The 12,367-nt window shown below is 41.9% G+C and overlaps 1 protein-coding gene and 1 non-coding gene across 4 annotated transcripts in view; one reads left to right on the forward strand and one right to left on the reverse strand.

Annotated features, from left to right (window-relative positions):
- Window positions 1-12,367, forward strand: part of PRKCB (protein kinase C beta) — a 375,621-nt gene that overhangs the window by 56,380 nt on the left and 306,874 nt on the right. Inside the window, exon 1 of one of the 3 annotated variants that reach the window (XM_015460312.3) lies at window positions 78-12,367. This exon is cut by the window's right edge and continues 15,739 nt beyond it. The gene's annotated coding sequence lies outside the window, so the exon portion shown is untranslated. 3 annotated transcript variants of the gene reach the window in all.
- Window positions 8,720-8,792, reverse strand: TRNAE-UUC (transfer RNA glutamic acid (anticodon UUC)). Its single transcript has one exon. It is a non-coding gene; the product is annotated as a tRNA-Glu (tRNA).

Raw genomic sequence — 12,367 nt, forward strand, 5'->3', positions numbered from 1 at the left:
TGTAAGCCTAAGCATATCTTTTGCCACTTCTTTGAAACTAGGAGAGATACTCCCTAGGACTCTTAACTATTTCTGGAAGCAAAATGACATGTGCCCCACTGAAGACTTCGAAGACTGGTCATCTCCAACCACACTTCCCATCTTTGTATCAATTATCCTCAGTCATGGGCTGAGAGGTAAGCTCTGGTTCCTGTGCCATCGCTCGCCTCCTTCATACCTGGTTCTTGGTTCTGTTGATCCCTTGGTGGACTCTCCACTGTACTGTCTGGACTTGCCTATGTTGAATGCTTTCCCTTCCCCCTGCCTGCAGTCCACTCAGGAAGAACAACTTTTCTGGGGTCAGAAGTTTGCCTTCCTTTTGTTCTTTGTAGTTACTCTCCTCTAAGCCTCTTATTCAGTGACCCCTTGCTTTTTCCTGTCTTTCATCTATATACCACCAGCCTCTCCTCTCATTTATGGAAAGCACTGAGATCTGACTCATAATCTTCCTTCCCACACCAGTGCCTACCGTCATCTTAGGATATTTCAATATCCACAGAAGTGTGTGTATGTGTGCATGCTAAGTCGCTTCAGTCATGTCAGACTCTTTGTGACCCTATGGACTGTAGCCCACCAGCCTCCTCTGTCCATGGGATTCTTCAGGCAAGAATGCTAGAGTGGGTTGCCATTCCTTCCTCCAGAGGATCTTTCTGACCCAGGGATTGAACCTACATCTCTTATGTCTCCTGTATTGGCAGGTGGGTTCTTTACCAGCAGCACCATCTGGGAAGGCCATCCACAAAGGCATACCTAACTTTATAATTTTTCTACTTCCTTACTTAAATTATCTTCACTCCCAGAGCCTGTTAGGAAAGAGAGATATACTAAAGATGTATGCTGCTATTTGTAACACAGAATAATTGTAAATATCCAAGCTATCCAATAGGTAAATAATGTTAAGGCATGAGATAGACTGTTACACTGTTACAAAAAAAATATTTGTTGCCTTCCTTAGAAAAATGGTCATGATACATGGCTAAGCAGGAAAAAAACCAGATTATGAAATAAGATGCTTATCTTAATATATATGCTTAGGGAAAAAACAAAGGAACATAAGGTGTTCTTATATGTTTTTATACATGCTTATTGTTAAGTGGTGAGGTTATGTGTGCCATTGTTTGTGTGTGTATGTGTATGTATTATATATGTGTATGTGTGTGTGTATGTTTGCAGGTCATGCATCTTTCTCTAGTTTTTTCCCTTTATGCATGTACTAATAAATATATATATTTTAAATAATAAAAATCATAACTGATGTGCACGAGGCTCTCTTGGCTATTTCCTAAGGTACATTGCCCAGTTTCCTATATCAGGTATATCTCCAGGAGTTTGTCGGGTTTCCAGATAGCACTAGTGGTAAAGAATCTGCCTGCTAATGCAGGAGACACAAGAGACGTGCGTTCTGTCCCTGGGTTGGGAAGATCCCCTGGAGTAGGAAATGGCAACCTGCTCCAGTATTCTTGCCTGGAGAATTCTGTGGACAGGAGAGCCTGGTGGGCTACAGTCCAGGGGATGTCAAAGAGTCAGACACAACTGAGTGACTAAACACACACACATACATCAGGAGTTTGTCAGGGTTTATTATTATTATTTTTTTTAGACTCCCCAGTTCAACACAAATGCAGCAGGAGTTTTTAGTTAGAGGAACTAGTCAGTTGTGGTGATTTCAGCTCTAGATCCAGTGTTCAGTTGCACGGGGCTGTATTGACCTGTGGAGGTTGATGAGCATCTAAAAGAAGCCATTTGTGGAAGAAGATGCTGTGTGTTTGCCTATCACATTGACCCAGGAAAGGAGCTTTCACCCAAGACTGCACAAAAATTGTGCAGGGTAGTGTGCTGTGGTCCATAGGGTCACAAAGAGTCAGACACGACTGAGTGACTGAACTGAACTGACCAGAACGGTATTTGTCAGTGTTTTGCTTGGCTGACATCCCACAACTTACCTCCTTGTGCAGTTAGAATCCTTTCTAGGGTAATGTGTGAAAAACCATAGGCCTGTTGCCCACAGCCTCTCAGAGCTATAACACCAACAAGGTCTCAACAGTGTGCAGATTGGGAGATGGCTGGATCTCACCTCTCCTGGGGATATTTTCTGAAACAAATGCCTGTTAATAAGTGGCATGACTCCCTTGGTCTCAACGATAAAGTTGTACCTGTTACCGGGAGCCCTCGAGAGGAGACCTTTGATGAGGGTCTCAGCACGCAACATTTTAATTGGTGGTAGACTGATGTGTTGGGAAAGCTTGCTTTTTTCCCCCCAGTTGTTTCAGTAAGAATGTTGTGAAATAGCATACCCTTTGCCCTTCTGTGCTTTGTGTCCTGGACTTTAGAGGCTGACAACATGGCTGGTTAAAGAAAAGAAAACAAAACAAAACTCTGTTGCTTCAGGATGCAGTGTCGGCTGACTTGGTGGATTAAATCGTTTTAAGGTCATGAGCCTTAATTCTTACTTCAGTGATTCTCAAACTTTGTTTTGCAAAGCCCGAGAGCTTTTCTCTAAGGGATGAGCATGTTATTTCCAAGACAGTGTTATTTCTGTTTCATGTTAGTAAAAAAATTATTAAAACATACATTGTCTTTGTAATGTGATTTATACAGCCAAAGCCCTTGCATTCTCATTTCTCTCTTCTTCATACAAAGTCTTGTGTGAGTGAATAGATAGGTAGTTTTATTTATTTTGCTCAAGAGATATGTATTGAGTGCCTGTTGGTATATAGCACTAAGCAAACAAGACAAACATCAGTTTTCATCGGAGTGTAATAGAGTCTAAGGGGATGTTGTTTGTTGTTCAGTTGCTACGTCGTCTCCGACTCTTTGTGACCCCATGGACTGCAGCATACCAGGCTTCCCTGTCCTTCACCATCTCCCGCAGTTCGCTTAAACTCGTGTCCATTGAGTCGGTGATGCTATCTGACCATCTCAACTTCTGTCACCCCCCTTCTCTTCCTGCCCTCAATCTTTCCCAGCATCAGGATCTTTTCCAGTGAGTTGGCTTTTCGCATCAGATGGCCAGAGTATTGGAGCTTCAGCTTCAGCATCAGTCCTTCCAGTGAATATTCAGGGTTGATTTCCTTTAGGATTGACTGGTTTGATCTCCTTGCTGTCCGGGGAACTCTCAAGAGCCTTCTCCAGCACCGTAATTCAAAGGCATCAATTCTTCAGTGCTCAGCCTTTTTTATGGTCCAGCTCTCATACCTGATTTGCAGAGGAGGAAAAGATGGCTCAGAGAGATGAAGTAAATTCTTGGTTCTATATCAAGTTGGCATCAGAACTAGACTGTTACCTAGGTCTTCTGATCTCAGCCTATCATCTGACTAGGTCCTGTCTCCACAGTAGCATGTGACTGGAACCAGCTTATTATATGGGAGAAGGTCAGTCATTATCCTTTCAGCAGGATTGGAAATCTGGCTCCATTGGTCACTTAGTCTATAGGGTGAACTTGGAATGACTGGTGCTTATTTTTGAATTCCAGGGCTAGTCTGATGGAGGGTAGTGGAAGTCTTGCTAAGACCCTGGATGGGCTTCATCTTTGGATTATTCCCTGCCACCCTCCTGACTGAATCCCTCCTCTTTTTCTTAAAGGAACTCAGAGAAAATCCAAATTAAGAGTAAATAAAGGGAAAAGTAAGAAGGACACATGACAGAGAGAGGAAGGGAGAGGCTGGAAGAGAGACTGAGAGTTGAGGAATAGAAGGAAAAAGCCAAGTAAACTTGCTGGACTCGGAGTCCATAAATTGTTCATGGTGAAGGCCTTTGCCAGCAACACGGTGGCCTCTTTCAGCTCTTTTTCCTTTTCCCAGCTATGCTGACAAGCACCATGCTTTAGGGTGCTTTAATAGGGATTATACTAGGAGGATTTTCTAACATCCTTGCCTGGATTACTCCTTATCTGATTTCTCAGCAGTGGCCTTCAGTGGGCTCAGAGTATTCCAGGTTCAGCTCCCAGAGCAGCCCAGTGACTATTCACAAGCCCTGACTTAGGATCAATGCAGAAAACAGGAAGAGTGTAGGGGCAGGTGGGCGGAAGGAAAAAATCATGTTCGGAGACTGATAGTTAACATTTTTTTTTGCCATTCCAGTATTTTTTCCATGCATATAAATATGTATATTCTCATTTTTTATAAAAAGTTTCATAACATAATAATATTACTTTACATAATATTCTATAAAGTAATATTATCACTCTTTTGCACTGAGTGATATCTTGTAAATATTTTGTAGCCTCAAGTTTTTTTTCCTCTAAAAGATGTTTTATAGTGCCATAGACTTTCATTGAATAGATATTCAATTACGTGAGGAGCTCCTATTATTTAACATTATGTAATCACAGTTGTAAATAGCATCTTTGTATATTTATCTTTACATATGGCTACTTCTGAATATTTCCAAAGGATACATTCATGTATTAGTTAGCTTTTGCTGCATAACAAAAAATCCCACAGTTTAGTGGTATAAAGCAGCAGCTATTTATTTAGCTCCACAGTTCTGCAATTTGGACCAGGCAGTTCTTTTGGTCTGTGCTAGAATCAGCAGATGTATGTTTGGGACGAGCATGCATTTGGTGGACTGCATCCAGTCAGCTGGTGGGTTGCTCTGGATGATCGGTATCACATCTTCAGCCTGCCAGCCTTGTTTACACAGCTGTCACAGAGATGCAAGAGTAGCAGGAAGTCCTTGATACCCAAACTGTTTTCAAGGTTGTGCTTGTGACAAGTTTGCTTCTGTCCCATAGACCAAAGCATGTGACATGGCTAAGCCCTGAGCTAGTTTCAGAGGACATTACCAATGGGCAAAGCTACTGGATTAAACAAACAAACAAACAAACAGGACCTTTATTGCAGTCAACCCATCACAGTTCCCCAAACTGGGATTTCTGAGTCAAAGAGTATGACCATTTAAAAAGTTTGTGTTTCCAGGTTGCTCTACAGGGAGTTTGTAAGTATTAATAATTTATACCCTCACCTAGAGTGGTAAAGAATCTGCCTGCCAATGCAGGAGATGCAGGTTCTATTCCTGGGTCAGGAAGATCCCCTGGTGGAAGAAATAGCAACCCACTCCAGTATTCTTGCCTGGAAAATTCCATGAACAGAAGAGCCTGGTGGACTACAGTCCATGGGATTGCAAAGCATCAGAAATGACTGAATGACTGAGCACACGTTTCCAAATTTTCTTGATCACTGAATGTAATCATTGCTTTAATTTTCTCCTAGAGAATATGATTGTTGCTCTTGAAAAATACATGCTTATCGTAAAACACCAAAACAATGTGTGACCTTTATTGTTACTATCTTCCCAATACTCGATCCATTCTGACATTATTCCTATGTTACTGGGTTAAATTTATTTATATTTAAAATCTTGGAAATTATATTCATTGAAATTGTTCTGTAGTTTAATTTTTTTGGTTTGCTGTTATCATCTGTCCTTTCTCTTGACTTAAAAAGAGTCAAAATTGCAAAGGATTTATAACGTTCTTTAAAAATTTGGGTGAATTTTCTGTACCTCTAAATAAGACAACTTTGGGAGCATAATGCCCTTTTGGGTATTGCTTATTTGCCAATTTTAATAATTTATTCCATGAGCATTATTGATACACATTCAGGTCTATTCTGTTTTCCCAGGAATAAGTATTTAATTGAATTTCTAATTTATTAGTATGGAGCTGTATATATTGTTCTGTAGCGATCTGAACAATCTCCTTGCCACCTGTAGTTCTCTTTTCTCATTTTTACTGCCAAGTTCCTATTTTTGATTTTTGAATTTTTTCTTGATGAGCTTTGCAAAAATGTTAGTTTTATTTTCCCCCTCAAATAACCACACTTTAAATTTATCCTGTTCTGTTTCCTGATATTTTAATTCCTATTTTCCTCCTCACTCTTTTCTCAGTTTTATGGCTTCTTTCTAGTTTCTTGAACTAACTGTTCTCATTAAATTTTAGTGATGTCTATTGATTTGTCAAAGTTTGGGTTGTATGCAAGTCTCCTATTATGATGGTGATTTTTTTTTTTTTTAAAGAAACCATCTTTGTATATTTTAAAACAAATTTTGCTTTAGAATTCTGATTTTATTTTTATACTGTAGGAGTCAGAGTTTCAGTCTTCATTGTCAAGTCAGACAGATGTAAGCTTAAATCCTTCCTGGCTGTTCTAAGCAAATGATGGGCCAGTTTCATATTCTCCTAAAAGCTTGGTGGTAATAATGATGCCAGTGTAACTTTGGGTTTGTAAGTTAAATGATGTAATGAATATAAAGGGCTTAACAGAATACCAGGCACGTGATATCACTGTTCCTTTTTATTACCGATGTACTTTTTTGGGGGATGAGGCTGCACTGGGTCTTCACTCTGGCTTGTGGACTCTGCTGCAGCCTGTGGGCCTCTCGAGTTGCAGTCCATGGGCCTCTCTCTAGTTGGGCTCCAGAGTCCAGGCTCAGTAGTTGTAGCACCTGGGCTTAGTTGCCCCGCGGCGCGTGGGATCTTAGTTCCCACATCAGGGATGGACCCATGTCCCCTGCATTGGCAGGTGGATTCTGGACCACCAGGAAAGTCCCCTGATGTACTTTTTATGAATATAAAACACCCATCTTTGTTCTGTGTAATATTTTCATGCTTGAAATTTTCTTTGTGTGATATTAATATTTCTACTCATGGCAGCTTTCTCATTTCTTCGTTTTCATTTTGTGTCATTTTATTTTCCACACATCTCTTGTGAACCATATATATTTGAATTTTGATTTTTTTCCCTCCAAATTATGAATCTTTGTCTTTTAATGGAATGATTCAACTCATTCTCACTTTTGCAAAACAAGGGATTTTGAAAGCTTTTATCTCCTCCCTCTCTCAATCTTCTCTCCTTCTTTTGAAGATTTAACGACTAGAATTTTGTGAAAAAATTGGGATGTATTTTATTTCATCCCGATGAAATAAAAGAATGAGAAGAAGAAGAGGGCATCAGAGGATGAGATGGCTGGATGGCATCACTGATGCAACGGACGTGAACTTGGGCAAACATCGGGAGATGGTGAGGGACAGGGAGGCCTGGTGTCTACATCCATGGGGTCGCAAAGAATTGGATATGATTCGGCAACTGAACAACAACAACAATTTTATTTCACATGAATTGTTATTAATATTTGCGTTATTTCATATGATTCAAGAAGACTTTTTGAGATGCGACTCCTAAAATTTACTTGTTTCATTATTCACCTTTTATTTCAGGGGGCCCAATTCCCTCTTAATGAGTTTGATTGATTCATTAATTGAGTCAACAGATATTGAATGCATACTATTTGCAGACACCATACTAGGTGCTGTAGAAAAAAAAGTGTGTGATGTAGAGCTACTCTGTGTCTTCATCAGACCTCCTTAGAGGATGAGAGAGACAAAACAGAAGTAAACAGAAAAATACATTGAAAGTTAAAAGCAACTGTAAAGGAAACAGATTAGGGGCTTGAGGAGAGCATAGTGAGCATGTGGGGGGATATCTGTGTAGGAAGGTTAATCAGGGGGCTTCTTGTGTAGATGACATTTATGCTGGCACCTTAAGGAAGAGGTCGAATTAGCTCTGTGAATGAAGAGGGGAAGACGGGCCTTCCAGGCAGAAGGACCTCTATGTGTGAAGGCCCTGAGAGATGAAATAGCCTTATTCTAAAGTTGCTTCTAATTAGTTCTTTTTTATATTCACCAATTATCTTTTGAATTAAAGGCATACACAGAAGCACAGCTCATTTCTTACAGGTTACCGAATGTAGGGTTGGAGAGGGCATTTGGAAGCTAGATGGAATGGTCTCCATCCGTACACCCATCCATCCATCCATCTATCCAATAACCATTTCTGGAGTGCCTCCCGTGTGCCAGGCTCTGTGCAAGGTGTTGACTGTATAAAATAAGCACCCATCTATCCAATAACCATTTCTGGAGTGCCTCCCGTGTGCCAGGCTCTGTGCAAGGTGTTGACTGTATAAAATAAGCACCCCTTAGAGTGCAGAATCTAGTTGTGTAAACAGGCTAGAGGGCCCATGAGGATAAAGCTTGGTGGTTCTGTAGGAGTGGGATGGACCAGGGGTGGGGGAGGCATGTGCAAGCTCTGCAGAGCCCTGAGCAGGAGGGGGCTGTCGGGAAAGAGCTGAGAGCAACTCCTGCCAGATGGCTTCATTCTTCCCCCTGAAGGAAGTGGGGACTTCGTGCTGTGATATGATACACAAGAACAGCGTTTCCTGTGGGTTTGCAAGGGCATTTTGAATCTAAAGACTACAGCTTGTTGATGTGTGAAATAATTTTTTTTTCTTTTGCTTTTTTAGACTTTGTGAGGGGATAATCAGACTGATTTTTATAAGTGTAGCAAAAGGTACTTGGGGTGAATTTAAATGCACCCTTGTATTGGGTGGAGCCCTCGTCAAACGCAGGTATTACCTGTTGAGGGTTCTTCCAGGCACCCGCTGCTGGGGCATCCGGCTGTCACCCAGAAGCCCTTGTCCTCCAGTTCTGGAAACCAACTGATTTTTCTGCAACTGAACAGATCCTAATATTGGATCCTGTCTTATTCGACCCTCACTTCATGAACTTTATTGTCTTCAACTGTAAGATGAGGAGGGAGTAGATAACTTCATCTCTTGAGACCCTGCTTATCTTTATTTATTTTTATTGTTGTTTGGCTTTATTGTCTGGCTTATGAGATCTTAGTTCCCCAACCAGGGATTGAACCCAGGCCCTCAGCAGTGAAAATGCAGAGTCTTAACCACTGGACCACCAGGGAGGTCCCAACCCTTATCTTTAAAGTTCAGTCATTTGCTTATTCACTCACTCTTCCTCCTTGCCTTCCTCCCTCCCTCCCTCCCTCTCTCCCGTTCTTCCATCCATTTTTATGTCCATCTAGTACTTAATCAAGGGCCTACAGTGTGCCGGGTACTGTGCTAGGTACTCACCAATGGTGAGCAAATTAGACCCCGTCCCTACCTCATGAAGCTTACCGTTTAATAAGGATGACAGACAAGGAAATAATTATACAGATAATATGATTACTGTCATGGTAAGTGCTATTAATAAGAAGAGTAGAATGGGTGGGAGTATGTATCAAGATGATGTCTCTTATTTGGGGGTCAGAGGAGTCTGTCCTCACAAAGGGAAATTTAAACAAACAGTCGGTGAAGATTGACAGAAAAGCGTCCCAGGCAGAGGGCATGGTCTTTGCAAAGGCCTCGAGGCAGGAAGGAGTGTGGCAACGTTAATAAGATAAGACAAGTGCCTTATGAGGACCTGCTGTCTGCCAGGCACTATGCAGCCTTCACTGTGTGATCTTGATCAAGCCATCTCACCTCCTTGTGCCTTAATGTGTGTTATCTATAAAGTGGGGGTGGTTATGATCGTACTTATTTCGTTGGGTTGTCTTGAGGATCTAATGAAGTAATGACTGTGAAACCCTTAGCACTATGTCTAGACCATAGTAAGTGCCCCCCAAAGACAATAGTTGTTGCTGTAACTGAAAGTGGAGTGCGGCTGCTCACTACTCGAAAGCCAGTTAAGAGGTCAGGTTGGTGGAAGGGAGAGTTTGCTTAATTCTGGATGCCAGCAACTGGGGGCAGGGGGTGGGGGGAAGGTGGACCCCTGTCCAAAGTTGGACTCCCCACCCTATTGACAATCAGTAGGCAAGAGCTTTTATAGAGTGAGGGAGGGGCTCCATGCAGAAACATCACAGTTAGCTCTGACAGTCATCTTGAAATTGCTCATCAGTGATCTGACTACTGTCTTCTTTTTTTTTTTTTTTTTTAAGTATTTTTTCAGCTGCATTGGGTCTTAGGTTACAGCATGCAGACTCAGCTGTGGCATGTGGGATCTTGTTCCCTAATCAGGGATCAAACTCAGATTCCTGCATTGGGAGCTTGAAGTCTTAGCCCCTGGACCCCCAGGGAAGTCTCTGACCATTGTCATCTTGATTATTTTAAGTACAGTTAATCTTCAGTTCCACGGTTGGTTTGTTCCCCTTTCTTCAAGGCCACTTCTTGGAATTGTGGCAGCTTATGTCGTGGCTCCAGTCTGGTCATCATGTAGTTAACTTTTTCCACCTGGTAGGGGTTTTAGTGTCTATAAGACAGCCCACAGAACATGGCTCAGAATATATAGCCCTTGAGAAGGAACTAAAAGTCCCTGAATATGCATACAAAGAAGGCAATGGCACCCCACTCCAGTACTCTTGCCTGGAAAATCCCATGGACGGAGGAGCCAGGTGGGCTGCAGTCCATGGGGTCGCTAAGAGTCGGACACAACTGAGTGGCTTCACCTTCACTTTTCACTTTCATGCATTGGAGAAGGAAATGGCAACCCACTCCAGTGTTCTTGCCTGAAGAATCCCAGGGACGGAGGATCCTGGTGGTCTGCCATCTCTGGGGTTGCACAGAGTTGGACACGACTAAAGCGACTTAGCAGCAGCAGCAGAATATGCATAATGACTACATTTTTATTATTTGATCTCTTTTGAATATATTCCTTTGTTTCTGCATTTTCTCACTTCTCTGATTAAACATCTTCTTTGGCTGAAGTTTTTCCACAGACAAAGGCCTGCGGAGGACATGGGGGACAAGACCCATAGGGTCCTGCTCCATTTCATTACTGTTCTTTGATGGATAGTGTTGAGTGAGAGAGTTCTCCCTGGGGCTCAGGACCTGTTCTCCATCCTGTGGGTGATCTCTTTCTTGGGGTCACTCTTGGCGTTTCTGCAGAAGTGGAAGTCTGCCACTCAGCACAGCCAAGCATGTGAAACAACTGCTTCTCCATCTGCTTCCGAGGAAGGAGGGGGTGTCAGGCGTCGTGGAACTCAGGGATGGCTGCTGGCATTTGTCGTGTTGGTTGGCATTGTGGCGGTCAGGGGTAGTAATGATCAAAGAACAGACGGCTTAGGGCAAAGACCACATTCCATTCCTTATCTGTTGGTGAGACCAATACATATGCTCCCTTTTCTTTCACTGCAGGAAGACATTTCCCCTAAATCACTCTGCTGAGAACCAGGGCCATTTCCCTGGTTACAAATATCAAATATAAATTCACTGGTATAAACGAATGATAGATGTACCCTTCTGAGCATTCAGACAGCCCCAGTGTCAAACTGTCTGTGTGTGTGTGTGTAAAAATTCGAACAAACCCTTGTGAATGACTTTCGTTTATTTGTAATTTTTTTCTTTTTTTTAATTGGAGCATAATTGCTTTACAATATTGTGTGGGTTTCTGCCATTTGTAGTTATTTATCCATAAGAACTGTCTGCATGTTATTAAGTGTGGAGAGAGAAGGAAATAAAGAAGGCACTCCATCATCTAACTCAGGTGATTTGTCCCCAAGGCCTGTCTGGAGACATTAAGTTTGTCATAACTTGGAGAGTTGCTGCTGGAATCTAGTAAAATACAGGCCAGGTTACACTGCTCAACATGATACAACACACAGGACAGTTTCACAGCAAAGAATTGTAGATTCCAAAATGGCAAAGTGCCAGGGTTGAGAAACCTTAATCTCACTCTATGAAGAACCAATTTTGTAAAACCAACAGAGAGGGGCTGGCATCAATTATCACCATTTCTAGGGAATTTCGTGTGTGTGTATGAGTGTGTATGCATGTGTTGATCTTTTTAAAAAAAGTATCAATTTTTTAATTGAAGGATAATTGCTGCATGTGTTTATTTTAATTGATATAATTCCTTTATCTTCTTTTCTGGGTGTTTACTTATCTACTAGCCATTAAAATAGTTCGTTTTGAGTATATGATGCAAAGTTTGAAATCCTACAGGTATGACAGAGGTATTCAGTAGCAACAAATCTCCCTTCCAGCCCTGTCCCCTTAAGGCCCTTAAGTTCCTTCTCTGGAGGATAGCACTGTTACTAGTTTTGCATGTATTAATAAAGAGACTTCTTTGTCCACTTGATGGGAAGAGCTGACTCATTGGAAAAGACCCTGATGCTGGGAAAGATTGAGGGCAGGAAGAGAAGAGGGCGACAGAGGATGAGATGGTTGGATGGATCATCAACTCAGTGGACATGAGTTTGAGCAAACTCTGGGAGATAGTGAAGGACAGGGAAGCCTGGTGTGCTGCGGTCTACGGGGTTCCAAGGAGTCTGACACAACTTAGTGATTGAACAACAGTAAAGAGAAATTGCACACTTGAACCTTTTTTTGTACCATCAGCAGCACCTTCTGCACATTGTTTTTTGTTTGTCGCCTTTTTGTACTTGACTGTGAATCTTAGAGCTCTGTCTTCAGGCACACATAGAGCCGCCACATTCATTTTAACAGCTGCACCGTGTTCCCTTCTCCGGTTGTTCCATGTCTTCTGGTGATGGACGCTGGG

Source organism: Bos taurus, chromosome 25, assembly GCF_002263795.3.
Source record: "Bos taurus isolate L1 Dominette 01449 registration number 42190680 breed Hereford chromosome 25, ARS-UCD2.0, whole genome shotgun sequence".
NCBI classification, from domain to species: domain Eukaryota; kingdom Metazoa; phylum Chordata; class Mammalia; order Artiodactyla; family Bovidae; genus Bos; species Bos taurus.